The 15,044-nt window shown below is 36.2% G+C and overlaps 1 protein-coding gene and 1 pseudogene across 9 annotated transcripts in view; one reads left to right on the plus strand and one right to left on the minus strand.

Moving 5' to 3' along the window:
- CUNH8orf34 (chromosome unknown C8orf34 homolog) overlaps positions 1-15,044 on the minus strand; it is a 394,040-nt gene that overhangs the window by 201,968 nt on the left and 177,028 nt on the right. The window lies entirely within an intron of this gene.
- On the plus strand, positions 1,103-9,881 carry LOC123387172 (annotated as a pseudogene).

The raw sequence follows: 15,044 nt of genomic DNA on the forward strand, positions 1-15,044 counted from the left end.
CCTACTTCAATTATTTCATAAAATGAACAAACAGTATCCATCTCTAATGCCAATTGCAGACTCCCTCCAATGTATCACTGTAACACATATGGGATAGAAAATATGAGTAGGCAGTTATACATGCACTTCAGTAAGTGACAATATGAGGGATTAGAAAGTATACTGTGCCAAAAGTAGCAATATAAACTGAAGAATAACAGTTTGACGAAAAGAGTGATTAAGAAGTAAGTGTGATAAATTATTTTTAGCTATAGATACTTAGTTTATACTGACTTAGGTGTATACCATTTTATTAGCAGTTTAGTATAATTCACAAAAATCGGAATGTATCACATTAGCTAAATACAAGTCATATTTATAAGCAAAGAATTAGGAACTTATAAAACCCCTGTGCCGGTCTCCTAATGACAGTTCCAACTTTTAATGGTTTATATTCATATTTCTTTCTTTGCAGACATAGTATAATTAATATGGAGGTGTCATTTAGAGTTTAGATTTTGCATAAACTTATTATTTTACTTAGAACAGCTTCCAGCTGTGGAGTTAATATTCATTCAAATTTCTATATATGTCAACATTAGGAATTCAGATCTCCTTATTTCCTTCTTTTTTGAAGAAGAAGGAGGAGGAAAAGGAGGAGGAGAAATATTTCATTGAGGAAGCTCTAACAAGCACATAAAATCTCCCAAGATGGACTGAGTTGGTCTATTTTCTACATCTGAAGAAACCACCACTCCTGTCAGATTTTTGACAAATAAAATTATAAAATCTAATAGAATTTCAAGTAATATCTTCCATCAAGTAGAATAGTAGCTCCTTATATGTGTGTTTTGAGTCTATATGCAATGGAAAACAAATGCATGCAATACATTATCACTTGTAAGAAAAATGATAACTGGGGTTCTCTTACTCTGATTTCCTCTATGGGTCACATACTACTTAATTAGCTCTACGTGATCTCTAATAAGTATTGTCTATTCTGCAGTTACAAAATTTTAAAGCACAACACAACAGAGAGGACCTTTGCTCTACCCTAGTTGTTGCTTTTTTTTTTTAAATTAGAGAAATATTCTGGTATTAAGACACTAACTGTGTGAACAAGATGAACGAGCATAAGATGGATGCTGTGTCAGATAGAGAAACACTTTCTGACCGAACAGTGATAATCGGAGAATATCACATAATCATGGGACAGATAAAAGCTGAGGTAAGATCTCTAGTAGATTGTCCCAATACTCACTTCTCACCATTTTTCTCATTAGCTTAGATGAAGATAAAGATCACCTCTATCAAATACATTATTACACAGATGTTGAAATACCAGCTGATATTATTGGAAAATCAAATCAAAATTAAATAGAGCCAATAGAATAAATTAACAATTCACAAACTGTATCAAGCAGAACACCAGCTTTATGATATGTCACTAGCATTACTTGAAAATAATTCAGTAGTCAAATAAACTTGGGAAATATTAGGTAAATGAAGTTTAAATTGGTTTCTTAACTGGAGAACTTCTCAGAAGTTTTGATTATTTAATAATGGTGACTGAAAATCTGTAAGATATGAAACACAGTATAAATAATTTTACAAATTTATTTGACCACAAACATTTTTTTTCTTAAGGAAAATTCCATAGGATTAGCATGTCATAAGAGGCACTAACCCTTCCCAACCCTGTACCCTTTATTTAGATTCCCCCAACATCTTCCAAGAATGTAAGACAATATCACAATCAGAATTTGATTTTGAGGGGCACCTGGGTGGCTCAGTGTGTGAAAGCCTCTGCCTTCTGCTCAGGTCATGATCCCAGGGTCCTGAGATTGAGCCCCGCATCGGGCTCTCTGCTCAGCAGGCAGCCTGCTTCTCTCTCTCTGCCTGCCTCTCTGCCTACTTGTGATCTCTGTTTGTCAAATAAATAAATAAAATCTTTAAAAAAAAATTGTATGGGGTTAGGACTTAAATTAAAAAAAAAAAAAGCATTTGATTTTGATATAGTCAAGATACAAAAAGGACTAATCATTAAAAATGTCCATACTACCCAAAGCAATATACAGATTCAATGCAATCCCTAATAAAAAAAATAAATAGCCAAACCTGAGGAGAAAAAAGAACAAAGCTGGAGACATCACACTCCCTGATTTCAAACTACATTATGAAGCTACAATAATTAAATCAGTAGGATATCAGCGTAAAAACAAAACACACCAATCAGTAGCACAGAATAGAAATCAGGATATGCACTTTTGATGACCTAACCTAATATAAATGGCCAAATAACTGAAATTTAATAGGGATCAATACAAAATTACATATTTAGATTATAGTTGAAAGGTCAACGAAATGAGTAAAAGACAGGGAGATATACCATAGTTCTATATGAGCCAAGAATATGTTGTAATGTGAACACAGAAAAAGCCAAATTCAATATTAAACAACATCCAAGATATGTGCTCATTTATGTGCTCATATTTAACTAGAGTGGATCATGAAAAGATGCCAGAGATAGAAACAGCTCTACAAATGAGGATATTACGGAGCTATCGAAGAAAATGAGGATGTTCAGCGGAAGGAAAGAAGACTTGGCACAACCGTGGTAATTCTACTCAACTGAAGGCTGAGTATGAAGGAGAGCCCTGAATTATTCAGAGTTGCTCCAGGAGATTGAAATAACAGAAAGGCAAACTTCAGTCCTTTATAAACAAACAGGTCATGCATTATCATTACCCATGTTTCTCTGAAACACATAAAATCTGTCAGATTCAAAGCAACAGTCATCGCAGTATAATCCTGCTAAGCTTAGCACTTTCAGAAACAAGACAGCAGTCATAAAACCCAAATACATGTTTATGGTGCACTAAAGTGTAGTAATCAAATCTGAACAAATAGAGTAAAATGCCTATCAGCAAAACACAATCTCTAAGAATACTTTAAAGTGGTGCAATATTTCTGCAACCTGGTAAGAAATGAAAACATACACATTGATCAAAGATGTAGATAAATGAAGTGGAATTTTTTTTCTGAATAATAAGTGTCAAATACATACACATATATGTATATATATGAACTTATATATGTATACTTAAATACACACTTGACATCATATCAAATATATATATATATATTCTGGAAACATACACACATATCTGGAAATAATGATTGCAATAACACCACAACACTGTTCCAAAATATTTTATGTATTTATAGTGTGAAAACGTCAAATGGATAGTGCAAAATACATAGCTTATATACAGTTTTAATGATATCTTCAGTTAGAAAACATTAAAAGCAGACAAATAATCTCATTGGGAAAAACCAGTGATCAAATTCATTAAAGTACTATTTAACAATTTGTTTGAAACACTACAGATATACATAATATATATTTATCATTATTGTTAGTATTAAAAATCCACACATTTGCTTTCCATGGCAATTTTAGGGCTCAGTCAGTATGTTCACACACTGAAATCAATTGTTAGAAATCCAAGTGCACACCTAGCTTTCTTTGGCATTAAAATATAAAAAGAAGACTAGTTTACAATTTTCCTAGGCTTCTTCCTACTTTGATATAGTTGCTATTTATTTATCAGTCATAGTAAATAAATAAGCTTGCACACAAAAAGTATTTTCCTTACCTCTTTTCACATTATTCACAGGCATATGGGCCATCTGCCTACATTAATCTCAACCCCTAGCACGATAAGCACAATATCGAGTTAACTTTTAAATCATTTTACAGATTGTGGGTGCTCCACACCCATTTTTATTTTATTTATTTATTTATTTATTTTAAAGATTTATTTATTTATTTGACAGAGAGAGATTACAAGTAGGCAGAGAGGCAGGCAGAGAGAGAGAGGAGGAAGCAGGCTCCCCGCTGAGCAGAGAGCCCGATGCGGGACTCGATCCCAGGACCCTGAGATCATGACCTGAGCCGCAGGCAGCGGCTTAACCCACTGAGCCACCCAGGCGCCCTCCACACCCATTTTTAAATGAAAAGAATGATGGATAGTTTCTGGTGGGCTTGACATTGTATGTACTGCTATAACTGTCTTTAACTTTGGGGATAGAAGACTGATTACAAAGTTCCCAAGGGGTAATTTCCTTCTGGGGATTTACTTATGAACATATTAAGCACAATTAAAAAAGAGATTTAAAAACCTCATTATGTGGGAAGCAGACATACCAACAAAAAAATATGGCCCCGTTGCTAAATGAATCTAGGTCTAGCCAAACATACATGGCACTCCCCTCTATAGAGAGGAGGGATCTCACGGAAATGGCTTTCTTGAGATTGCTGAGGTCAACCTTGTACCTGTTCTCAATGCTTAATTCCCAAAAATGGGCAAGTTTCTGCAGAACCCTGCTCTTGTCTGTGGGAGAGGACCATTTCCCAAATATTCCCTTGGATAAAAACTTCTTCCATCAGCCTTCATGATCAAGCAGAGAGGAACAAAAGCACCCATTCTCCTCCCTTAAGTAGAGGAAAGTCCTTTTGCCCCAGGCTTTGGTGCCAGACACTCAGCACATAATCTAATTTAATCCTTTTGACCATTTATATATTATGATTTCTAATTTAATGAGAACACTCCAAGAATTAAGCTGGCACTTCTCATATCTCAATGTGAAAATATATGACAAGGGAATTTTGCTAAAACACATGGTGATTCAGCAGCTCTGGGTTTGAGGCTAAGAGTCCACATTGCAAGCTCACAGGTGATGCCTATGCTGCTCTTTCATAGGTACCCACCCTTTGAGCAACAAGGGGTTAATGACTTATTTCACAGGGCTTATACTTAATAGAGGAAAAGTCTGCTATTGACAGCAGTCAAATGTATATTTCAAAATGTTTATAAGTTGGGTAGGGGAGCTGCAGCTAATAATGGATACTTTGCAAACATCCACAATGAGGTTGGTTTTTTGTTTGTTTGATTGATTGATTTTTATTAGCATGAGGATTGCCCTCCTCACCAGAGGAGAGCTTTAAGGCTATGTTGCTGAATATCAACATCACTGCCTAGTTTTATTCAGGTAGGACCTGAGTCTCCTGTTACTGTTGCATGGTTGAGGGCATTTGGACATTAAATAGTTTCATGATGACACAGTTAGAAAATGTATTTGGTGGGAGGCTTTCTAAGGATGAGTTGGAGACAATGAATCCAGAAAATACAACAAGGAAGATCTTCCCTAAATTTGTTTAAATGTCCTTAAGCTAGATTCAACTTCACGACTGTATTTCCTGCCCAGTGAATCTATGTTTAAGTAATGTTCAGGTTTTCCCTCTGGTAATGGTTCTGATAGACTGAGGAGAGAAAATTGCCTTTGATATAGAAATATGTGGGTTGCCAGCCAATTATTTTGATGATAACAGAAAATACGAGAGAAGGTGACAAGAGGGAATTAGCAATGAGATAAGACTGGGTCTCGGGAAAGCTGAAATTCAAAGTGCATCCTGAACAGAAGCTTTGGTGCTGATAACTTAGTTGATGACCTCATCTCATCTTTTCTTGAAGTTATTCAATTATTCATAGAGATAAGTTATAAGTACCGAGGGAATGTAGGTGCCCCACAGAGGCAACTAAACTACTAAAGCCAGCAACATATATATCTTCAAGGCTATTTTAAAAGCCAACGTACGGGAAGTCTGTTTAAACTTTAATGACACTGACTGACATTGTCCTCTGAATTCCTTGGCAAAAGATACTTGAATTCAGGGAGAAGGTTTGTAGCATAGCTCGGTAACAGTTAAGAACTGTCTAGGAGATTTGCAAAGAGGGGGTGAAGCAGCAGCCATGTTGAACCAGGAAGGTAGGGACAAGCTCAAATGATGTGTTGGGTGCAACCATAGGGCCTACAGCCACTTAGGCTCCTAGTTAATGTCTGCCTTGAGGGTCTGTGACCCCCTAGACCAGGAGCATCTAATAAGCTCTGTGGAAAAGAGCACTAGCTCTGGGAGCCACCTATATAACTGAAGTTGGAGGTCAAGGTGGGAAGGAGCTGATATGGGATTCAGTTGGCCCTCATGACTTTGGTTTGTCTTTGCTGTCTCCTACTTCATATCTATATTTCCCCCTTCACTTGCTGTGCAGCTAACATCAGCCCAACACCAGACATAGAAGTAACGGCCTCACACAGCCTATTTAACCAGGTCCCTCCATGTATGTGGTCAAATCCTACAATAAATTCTTTTTTTTTTTTTTTCATCAGTCTTAGAACTTCTTTTGTTTCTCCTAGCAGACTCTAAGTCATGCAGTGTTAAATCCCAATTGTCTTTTCTTAGTAGGGGTCAGTGTGTACAGACTGAAAGTCCTGGCATAGAAACATGCACCTTATTTCTGAGAGCCAATAAATCAGGTGTTGTTTTTTAGATAAGTGATGAAAGGAAGGGAGAGAAGACAGTCTCAAACACAGGTTGACAAATGAAAGCCCGTAGCCCAAACCGGACCCACTGCCTGATTTTGTAAACTTTTATTGAGACACAGCCATGCCCTTTTGTTTATTTATTACTTATGACTGATTTTGTGATGTAACAACAGAGTTGTGTAACGAGAGATGGTGTGGTATACAAAACCTAGACTATTTATTATCTGACCGTTTTCAGAAAAAAGTTTTCTGACCCCTGTTCTTGACCTTAAAGATGGAATCCTTTCTTATATAAGGTCTTTCAACAAATGATTATGAAAATTTGGGGTCTTTATAAAATATACTGATGTATATTTTATAAAGACCCCAAATAGGGTATATAAAATATACATCAGTATATTTTATAAAGACCCCAAATTTTCATAATTTGGGGTCTTTATAAAGATGTAGTTATAATGTCTTTATTATATCTAATTATGTCTAATTGGGGTCTTTATAAAGATGTAGTTATAATGTAAATTGCCATACATTAGTCATTTACTTTGTGCTAGATACTCTTAAATATAAAAACATCATTATCTTTGCTCCACACAGTAATACACTTTACAGACTAATAATCAGAAGTATAAAGAACCTATGAGATTTCTTAGGGTCACACAACTATAGTGACAGAGTCAATATTAAAACCCAAATTCTATTCTAATTTTTAATCGTAAAATCTCCTCTGGCATTATTTTTGTTATTTAGTGGAGTCTTGGTACTGCCTAAAGCTCACTAATACTTTAAAACAGCAAAAATAAGAAGGAGTTGATAGAATTACAAGTAAAATTAAAAACATAATATTATACATAATTAACCATAATATGATGCTATGTCTTTGAAATGCTTAACAGATAAAACAAAAATATAATTAAAATACCTATAAAAATGCTATAATGTTTAATAACAGCATCTTTTTTTTTTAAACAAGCATGGATCTTTTTTTTTTAATTTATTTTTTATTTTTTTATAAGATTTTATTTATTTATTTGACAGAGAGAAATCACAAGTAGATGGAGAGGCAGGCAGAGAGAGAGAGAGAGAGAGGGAAGCAGGCTTCCTGCTGAGCAGAGAGCCCGATGCGGGACTCGATCCCAGGACCCTGAGATCATGACCTGAGCCGAAGGCAACGGCTTAACCCACTGAGCCACCCAGGCGCCCTAATAACAGCATCTTGAGTAAGACTCTTATTTATTAGTTCACTTCTCCTTACCTGTTTATGTATAATTTGAATGTTCTTCCAACTTATTCCTGTTTCTTACTATGACTGTCCATTTTGAATACACCAAGATTTCACACACAAAAAATCCTTGGTAACCATATAGGTATATTTCATTTTTTTAAAAATATTGTCATGTAACAAACCAAGGCCTATTTCAAACATTCTGTTTAAAGGTTAAGATAAAATATGAGTATATCTTATTCCATGCTGCCAGATAACATAATAGTTTAAACAATTTTATGATACATTTTGTGCTGTTCATCACTGATCTTCATTGTGATTAGAAAACTCTTGGCTTTGGGGTACAATTGATGGTCCCATTCTGTTATCAGCATTACTTAGCTTTTGAAATATACCCTGTGTTTCTATTTTTTCCCTTTAAATGCTTATTCCCTGTTTCTCTTCCTTTCCCTCTCTGTGCACTGCTTTTTCCTTTACTCTATCCTCTGGAAGGCGAGCTGAAGAAACTCCTGTTTTGCAAGGTACGTTTCAAGGCTAGATAGGGAATGATGGCACTGATTCATTCTGGCTCACAGTGACTTCTAATCACTGAGCTAGCAACTTTATCTTTCGGAAATTGATTTGCTTCCTAAAAGGTAGAGCGTGTCAGTTAATGGAGTTGAATCTGAAGGAGACCTACCTTGTACAAAAGCCCATTCTTTAAAAGAGCAGAGATCCAGTTCTGAAAAAACATTGAGACTATGGTGCTAGAAATTACCCAAAAGCACAGAAACACTGAGGCCCACATGGACAGACAAGGACAAAATAGAAAGGGATTAGATGCAAAACAAAACAGAGAAAAAGATATCTGAAAGTGCAAAGAAGAAAAATTAAGAAAAGGAAAATGAAGGAAGAATCAACTGTGATTCCTCCCTGTCGCCATTGGGCCACATGGAAGAAAATGATACTTAAGATGATGTTTTTGTGAAAAGAGTGGTTCTGTGATTAGAAAAGCCAGGCACAGAGAAGAGGAGTCAAGATGGCAGAGTAGCAGGCTGAGATGACATCAGGTCGCAGGAGTTCAGTTAGATAGTTATCAAACCATTCTGTACACCTACAAATCCAACAGGAGATCAAAGAGAAGAAGAGCAGCAATTCTAGAAACAGAAAATCGATCACTTTCTGAAAGGTAGATGGAGAGAAGTTAATCTGAAACGACAGAAAGATAGATAGATCGTGGGGGTAGGGGACGGCTCCAGGCAAGCAGTGGAGCAGCAAAGCACAAAATCAGAACTTTTAAAAGTCGGCTCCATTGAGGGATATTGCTGCAGAGACTTGCCAAGTGGGGGTGAAGCCCTCTTGGGGACAACATGGTCTCAGGTCCTGTGGAGTCACAGAAAGATCGGGGTTGTCTGGGTGTACCAGAGCTCGCAGGTGTTAGAGCGGGGAAGCCAACTACAGAGATGGAGCCAAGGAGTGAGCTCTCAGCTCAGGGTTACCTTAAGTTGTGATCCATGGCACAGTCAGGTCACTGATGTTTGAACAGGGACCCCACAAGTGGCAGATCTGGGGAGAAACCCCTGGAAGAGCAGAGTGGCAGGAATCTGTTGGGTTTGGAGACTCCAAAGGGGGCTGTGCACCAACAGAAATGCTCAGTCACAGGCAGGGTGAGCTCAGAGCGGGGCCAGAGACCAGGGAGATGGGGGTGATTGAGCACTTTTCTCTGAAGGCACATTGAGGAATGGGGCCCTGAGGAGAACCAATCATACTATTCAGAGAAACTGATTATTATGCTTTTCAACGTTTAAGAAAAATAGAGATTCTCACACCAGAAGTTAACAAGAGATTGAGGAATGATCTGAAAGCAGCTTTGGATAAGATCGCCAGCAGTACCTCAATGAGCCTGTGGGTGGTCAGGAGTCTGGAGAGGAAGACACAGAATGATTTGAAAGTTCATGAAGAAAACACCACAACTGAAGAGTTAGAGGCATTGGGAGAGTCTTTAGGAAAAGGGGATGATCATAAGGACATGGTCATCATTACCAAGTTCCTTAAGTTTCTTCTTGGTGTTTGGGCTAAAGAATTGAATGCCTGAGAAGATTACATGAAGCACAGTGTGCAGGGCAAACTAAACAGTGCTACTCAAAAACAAACCGAGTCCTATCTCAGACCCCTTTGCAGAAAGCTACGAAAAAGGAATCTTCCTGCTGATATTAAAACCATAACAGATATTATTAAATTCAAGTTGCAGAGAGAAGATGCAAAGGTACATTACCATGCTGTGCATCAATATCATGGTTATGAGCTTATCTAGATTGTGTATGCATAATACGTTCATTTGATGTGGAAGTATTTTACATAGGAGTTTTAAGAATAAATGTGAAATAAATTAGTAGTAAAAAACAAAACAAAACCTTTATTTTCTAATTCATTGTCAGCTTTATTACTAGGCATTGATAAAATAAACTTTCCTGACCACAAAAAAAAAAGGAAAAAAAAAAGAGTGAAGATTGGGAGGCCGCCATTTTCATTCCCATCCTTCAGAGCTCTATAGAAAGCATTCAGGGAACAAAAGCTCCTGAGAGTGAACCCAAGCAGATTATTTAGCCCAGCTCCTGGCAAGGGTGGTGCAATTACACCTCGGGCAAAGACACTTGAAAATCACTACAACAGGCCCCTCCCCCAGAAGATCAACAAGAACATCCAGCTAAGACCAAGCTCACTGATCAAGGAGAACAGTGGAATTCCAGAGGAGGGGAAAGCAAAGAATTCATGGCTTTCTCCTCATGATTCTTTAGTCTTGAAAAATTAATTAAATTTTTTAAATTAAAATTAATTAAATTTTTTAAATTTTATTTTTTTCTTATTCTAATTTTTAACTTTTAATTTTTCCTCTTTTAATTTTTTTAACTACTTTATCTTAACAATACCTTTCTTAAAAAAATAAACTTTCAAAACTTCATTATTATAGTCGTATTTTATCCTTCCATGTATCTAACTTTATTTTTTGTATACATTTAGATTTTTTATTCTAAAAAATTTTGGGATACAACTTCTTCTAATAGAAATCTATTAGAAATGATTAGAATAGAAATTTAGAATAGAAATAGAAATAGAAAATTAGAATAGAAATCTAATAGAAATGCTAAATCTAGCATGGGGCTTTGTTATAGTCTCCAGCCTGAGCAAATTCTCTCCACTTTCCTTTTCTTCCATTGCCTAACCAACTTAACTGCTTTTTAGAATTTTTAAAAAATGTTCTTCTTTAAATAGTCATATTCCATCCCTTCATCATGTTTACCCTTATTTTTGTATATGTATATAGAAGTTTTTCTTTCTTTAAAATTTTGGGAGCTAGTTTCTTCTAAGAGACCAAAATACTCTCAAAATTAAGTAGGTGGTTCTGTTCTATTCACCAGTATAATATGTATGTTTTCTTTTTTTTTTCTTTTCTTTCTTCTTCTTCTTTTTTTTTTTTTTTTTTGAAATTCTTTTTACTCCCTCTCTTCCCCCCACCATTTGGGATCTCTTCTGATTTGGTTAATGCACATTTTTCTGGGGTCTTTGCCACCCTTTCAGTATTTATTTTGTCCTTCATATATTCTTATCTGGATAAAATGACACGGCAGAAAAACTCACCACAAAAAAAAAAGAACAAGAGGCAGTACCAAAGGCTAGGGACCTAATCAATACAGACATTGGTAATACGTCAGATCTAGAGTTCAGAATGATGATTCTCAATGTGCTAGCTGGGCTCAAAAAAGGCATGGAAGATATTAGAAAAACCATGTCTGGAGAAATAAAAGCCCTTTCTGGAGAAATAAAAGAATTAAAAATCTAACCAAGCTGAAATCAAAAAAGCTATTAATGAGGTGCAATAAAAAATGGAGGCTCTTATTGCTAGGATAAATGAGGCAGAAGAGAGAGTCAGTGATATAGAAGACTGGGTGACAGAGAATAAAGCTGAGCAAAAAGGAGACAAACAACTACTGGACCACGAGGGGATAGATAGAGATAAGTTATACCATGAGATGAAACAATATTAGAATAATTGGGATTCCAGAAGAAGAAGAAAGAGAGAGGGGGGCAGAAGGTATATTGGAGCAAATTATTATAGAGAATTTCCCTCATCAAAATCCAGGAGGCACAGAGAACCCCCCTCAAAATCAATAAAAATAGGTCCACATCCCGTCATCTAATAAAACTGACAAGGCTTAGTGACAAAGAGAAAATCCTGAAAGCAGCCCAGGACGTGAAGTCTGTAATATACAATGGTAAAAATATTAGATTGGAAGGAGACTTGTCCCCAGAGACCTGGCAGGCCAGAAAGAACTGGCATGATATATTCAGAGCACTAAATGAGAAAAACATGCAGCCAAGAATACTATATCCAGCTAGACTATCACTGAAAATAGAAGGAGAGGTAAAAAGCTTCCAGGATAAACAAAAACTAAAAGAATTTGTAAACACCAAACCAGCTCTACAGGAAATATTGAAAGGGGTCTTCTAAGCAAAGAGAGATACTAAAAGTTAGACCAGAAAGGAACAGAGACAATATACAGTAACAGTCACCTTACAGGCGATACAATGACACTAAATTCATATCTCTCAATTGTTACTCTGAATGTATATGGGCTAAATGTCCCAATCAAAAGACATAGGGTATCAGAATGGATAAAAAACCAAAACCCATCAATATGCAGTCTACAAGAAACTCATTTTAGACCCAAAGACACTCCAGATTTAAAGTGAGGGGGTGGAAAACAATTTACCATGCTAATGGACATCAAAAGAAAGCTGCGGTGGCAATCCTTATATCAGATAAATTAGATTTTAAGCCAAAGACTATAATAAGAGATGAGAAGGACACTATATTATACTCATAGGGTTGTTTAATAAGAAGATCTAACAATTTTAAATATCTATGCCCTTAACATGGGAGCAGCCAACTAGATAAACCAATTAATAACAAAATCAAAGAAACACATCAACAATAATACAATAATAGTATTAACACCCCCCTCACTGAAATGGACAGATCATCCAAGCAAAAGATCAACAGGAAATAAAGGCCTTAAACGACACACTGGACCAGATGGACATCAGAGATATATTCAGAACGTTCCCTCCCAAAGCAACAGAATATACATTCTTCTCTAGTGCACATGGAACATTCTCCAGAATAGACCACATCCTGGGGCATAAATCAGGTCTCAACTGGTATCAAAAGATTGGGATCATTCCCTGCATATTTTCAGACCACAATGCTCTGAAGCTAGAATTCAATTACAAGAGGAAATTTGGAAAAAACCCCAATACATGGAGGCTATAAAGAGCATCCTACTTAAGAATGAATGGGTCAACCAGGAAATTAAAGAAGAATTTTAAAAAATCATGGAAACAAATGATAATGAAAATACAACTGTTCAAAATCTTTGGGATGCAGCAAAGGCAGTCCTAAGAGGAAAGTATATGGCAATACAAGCCTTTCTCAAGAAACAATAATCTCAAATACACAACCTAACCCTACACCTAAACGAGCTGGAGAAAGAACAGCCAAAAAAAAAAAAAGCCTAAACTCAGCAGGAGAAGAGAAATAATAAAGATCAGAACAGCAATCAATGAAATAGAAACAAACAAGCAAACAAAAAACAAGAGAACAAATCAATGAAACTTGGAGCTGTTTCTTTGAAAGAATTAGATTGATAAACCCCTGGCCAGACTTATCAAAAAGAAAAGAGAAAGGACCCAAATAAATAAAAACATGAATGAAAGAGGAGAGATCACAACCAACACCAAAGAAATACAAATAATTATAAGAACATATTATGAGCAATTATATACCAGCAAATTTGACAATCTGGAGGAATGGATGCATTCCTAGAGACAAATGAACTACCACAACTGAACTAGGAAGAAATAGAAAACCCGAACAGACCCATAACCAGTAAGGAGATTGAAGCAGTCATCAAAAATTTCCCAACAAACAAGAGCCCAGGGCCAGATGGCTTCCCAGGGGAATTCTACCAAGCATTTAAAGAAGAATTAATTCTTATTCTCCTGAAACTGTTCCAAAAAATAGAAATGGAAGGAAAACCTCCAAACTCATTTTATGAGGCTAGCATTACCTTGATCCCAAAACCACACAAAGACCCCCATCAAAAAGGAGAATTACAGACCAATATCCTTGATGAACACAGATGCAAAAATTCTCACCAAAATACTAGCCAATAGGATCCAACAGTATTAAAAGGATTATCCATGATGACCAAGTGGGATTTATTCCAGGGCTGCAAGCTTGGTTCAACATCCACAAATCAATCAATGTTATATGATACATTAATAAAAGAAAGAACAAGAACCATATGATACTCTCAATAGATGCTGAAAAAGCATTTGACAAAATACAGCAAATTTTTGTATTGATCAAAAATTCGATCAATAACTCTTTCTTGATCAAAAACTCTTCAAAGTGTAGGGATAGAGAGTACATACTTCAACCTCATCAAAGCCATCTATGAAAAACCCACCGCGAATATCATTCTCAATGGAGAAAAACTGAGAGCTTTTCCGCTAAGGTCAGGAACACAGCAGGGATGTCCATTATCACCACTGTTATTCAGCATAGTACCAGAAGTCCTAGCCTCAGCAATCAGACAACAAAAAGAAATTAAAGGCATCCAAATTGGCAAAGAAGAAGTCAGACTATCACTCTTTGCAGATGATATGATACTTTATGTGGGAAACCCAAAAGACTCCATTCCAAATCTGCTAGAACTTGCACAGGAACTCAGTAATGTTTCAGGATATAAAATCAATGCACAGAAATCAGTTGCATTTCTATACACCAACAAGAAGAAAGAAGAAACAGAAATTAAGGAGTCAATCCCATTTACAATTGCACCCAAAACCATAAGATACCTAGCAAAAAACCTAACCAAAGAGGCAAAGAATCTGTACTCAAAAAACTATAAAGTACCCATGAAAGAAATTGAGGAAGACACAAAGAAATGGAAGAATGTTCCATGCTCATGGATTGGAAGAATAAATATTGTGAAAATGTTTATGCTACCTAAAACAATCTACACATTTAGTGCAATCCTTATCAAAATACCATCAATTTTTTTCAAAGAAATAGAACAAATAATCCTAAAACTTATATGGAACCAAAAAAGGCCTCAAATAGCCAGAGGAATGTTGAGAAAAGTTGGTGGCATCATAACTCCAGACTTCAAGCTCTATTACAAAGCTGTCATCATCAAGACAGTATGGTACTGGCACAAAAACAGACACATAAATCAATGGAACAGAAGAGGGAGCCCAGAAATAGAGCCTCAACTCTATGGTCAACTAATCTTTGAAAAAGCAGGAAAGAATGTCCAGTGGAAAAAAGACAGTCTCTTCAATAAATGATGTTGGGAAAATTGGACAGGCATATGCAAAAAAATGAAACTGGACCATTTCCTTATACCACACA

The sequence above is a fragment of the Mustela putorius genome, unplaced genomic scaffold (genome assembly GCF_011764305.1).
Source record: "Mustela putorius furo isolate JIRA1106 unplaced genomic scaffold, ASM1176430v1.1 tig00003846_pilon_pilon_pilon, whole genome shotgun sequence".
NCBI classification, from domain to species: Eukaryota; Metazoa; Chordata; class Mammalia; order Carnivora; family Mustelidae; genus Mustela; species Mustela putorius.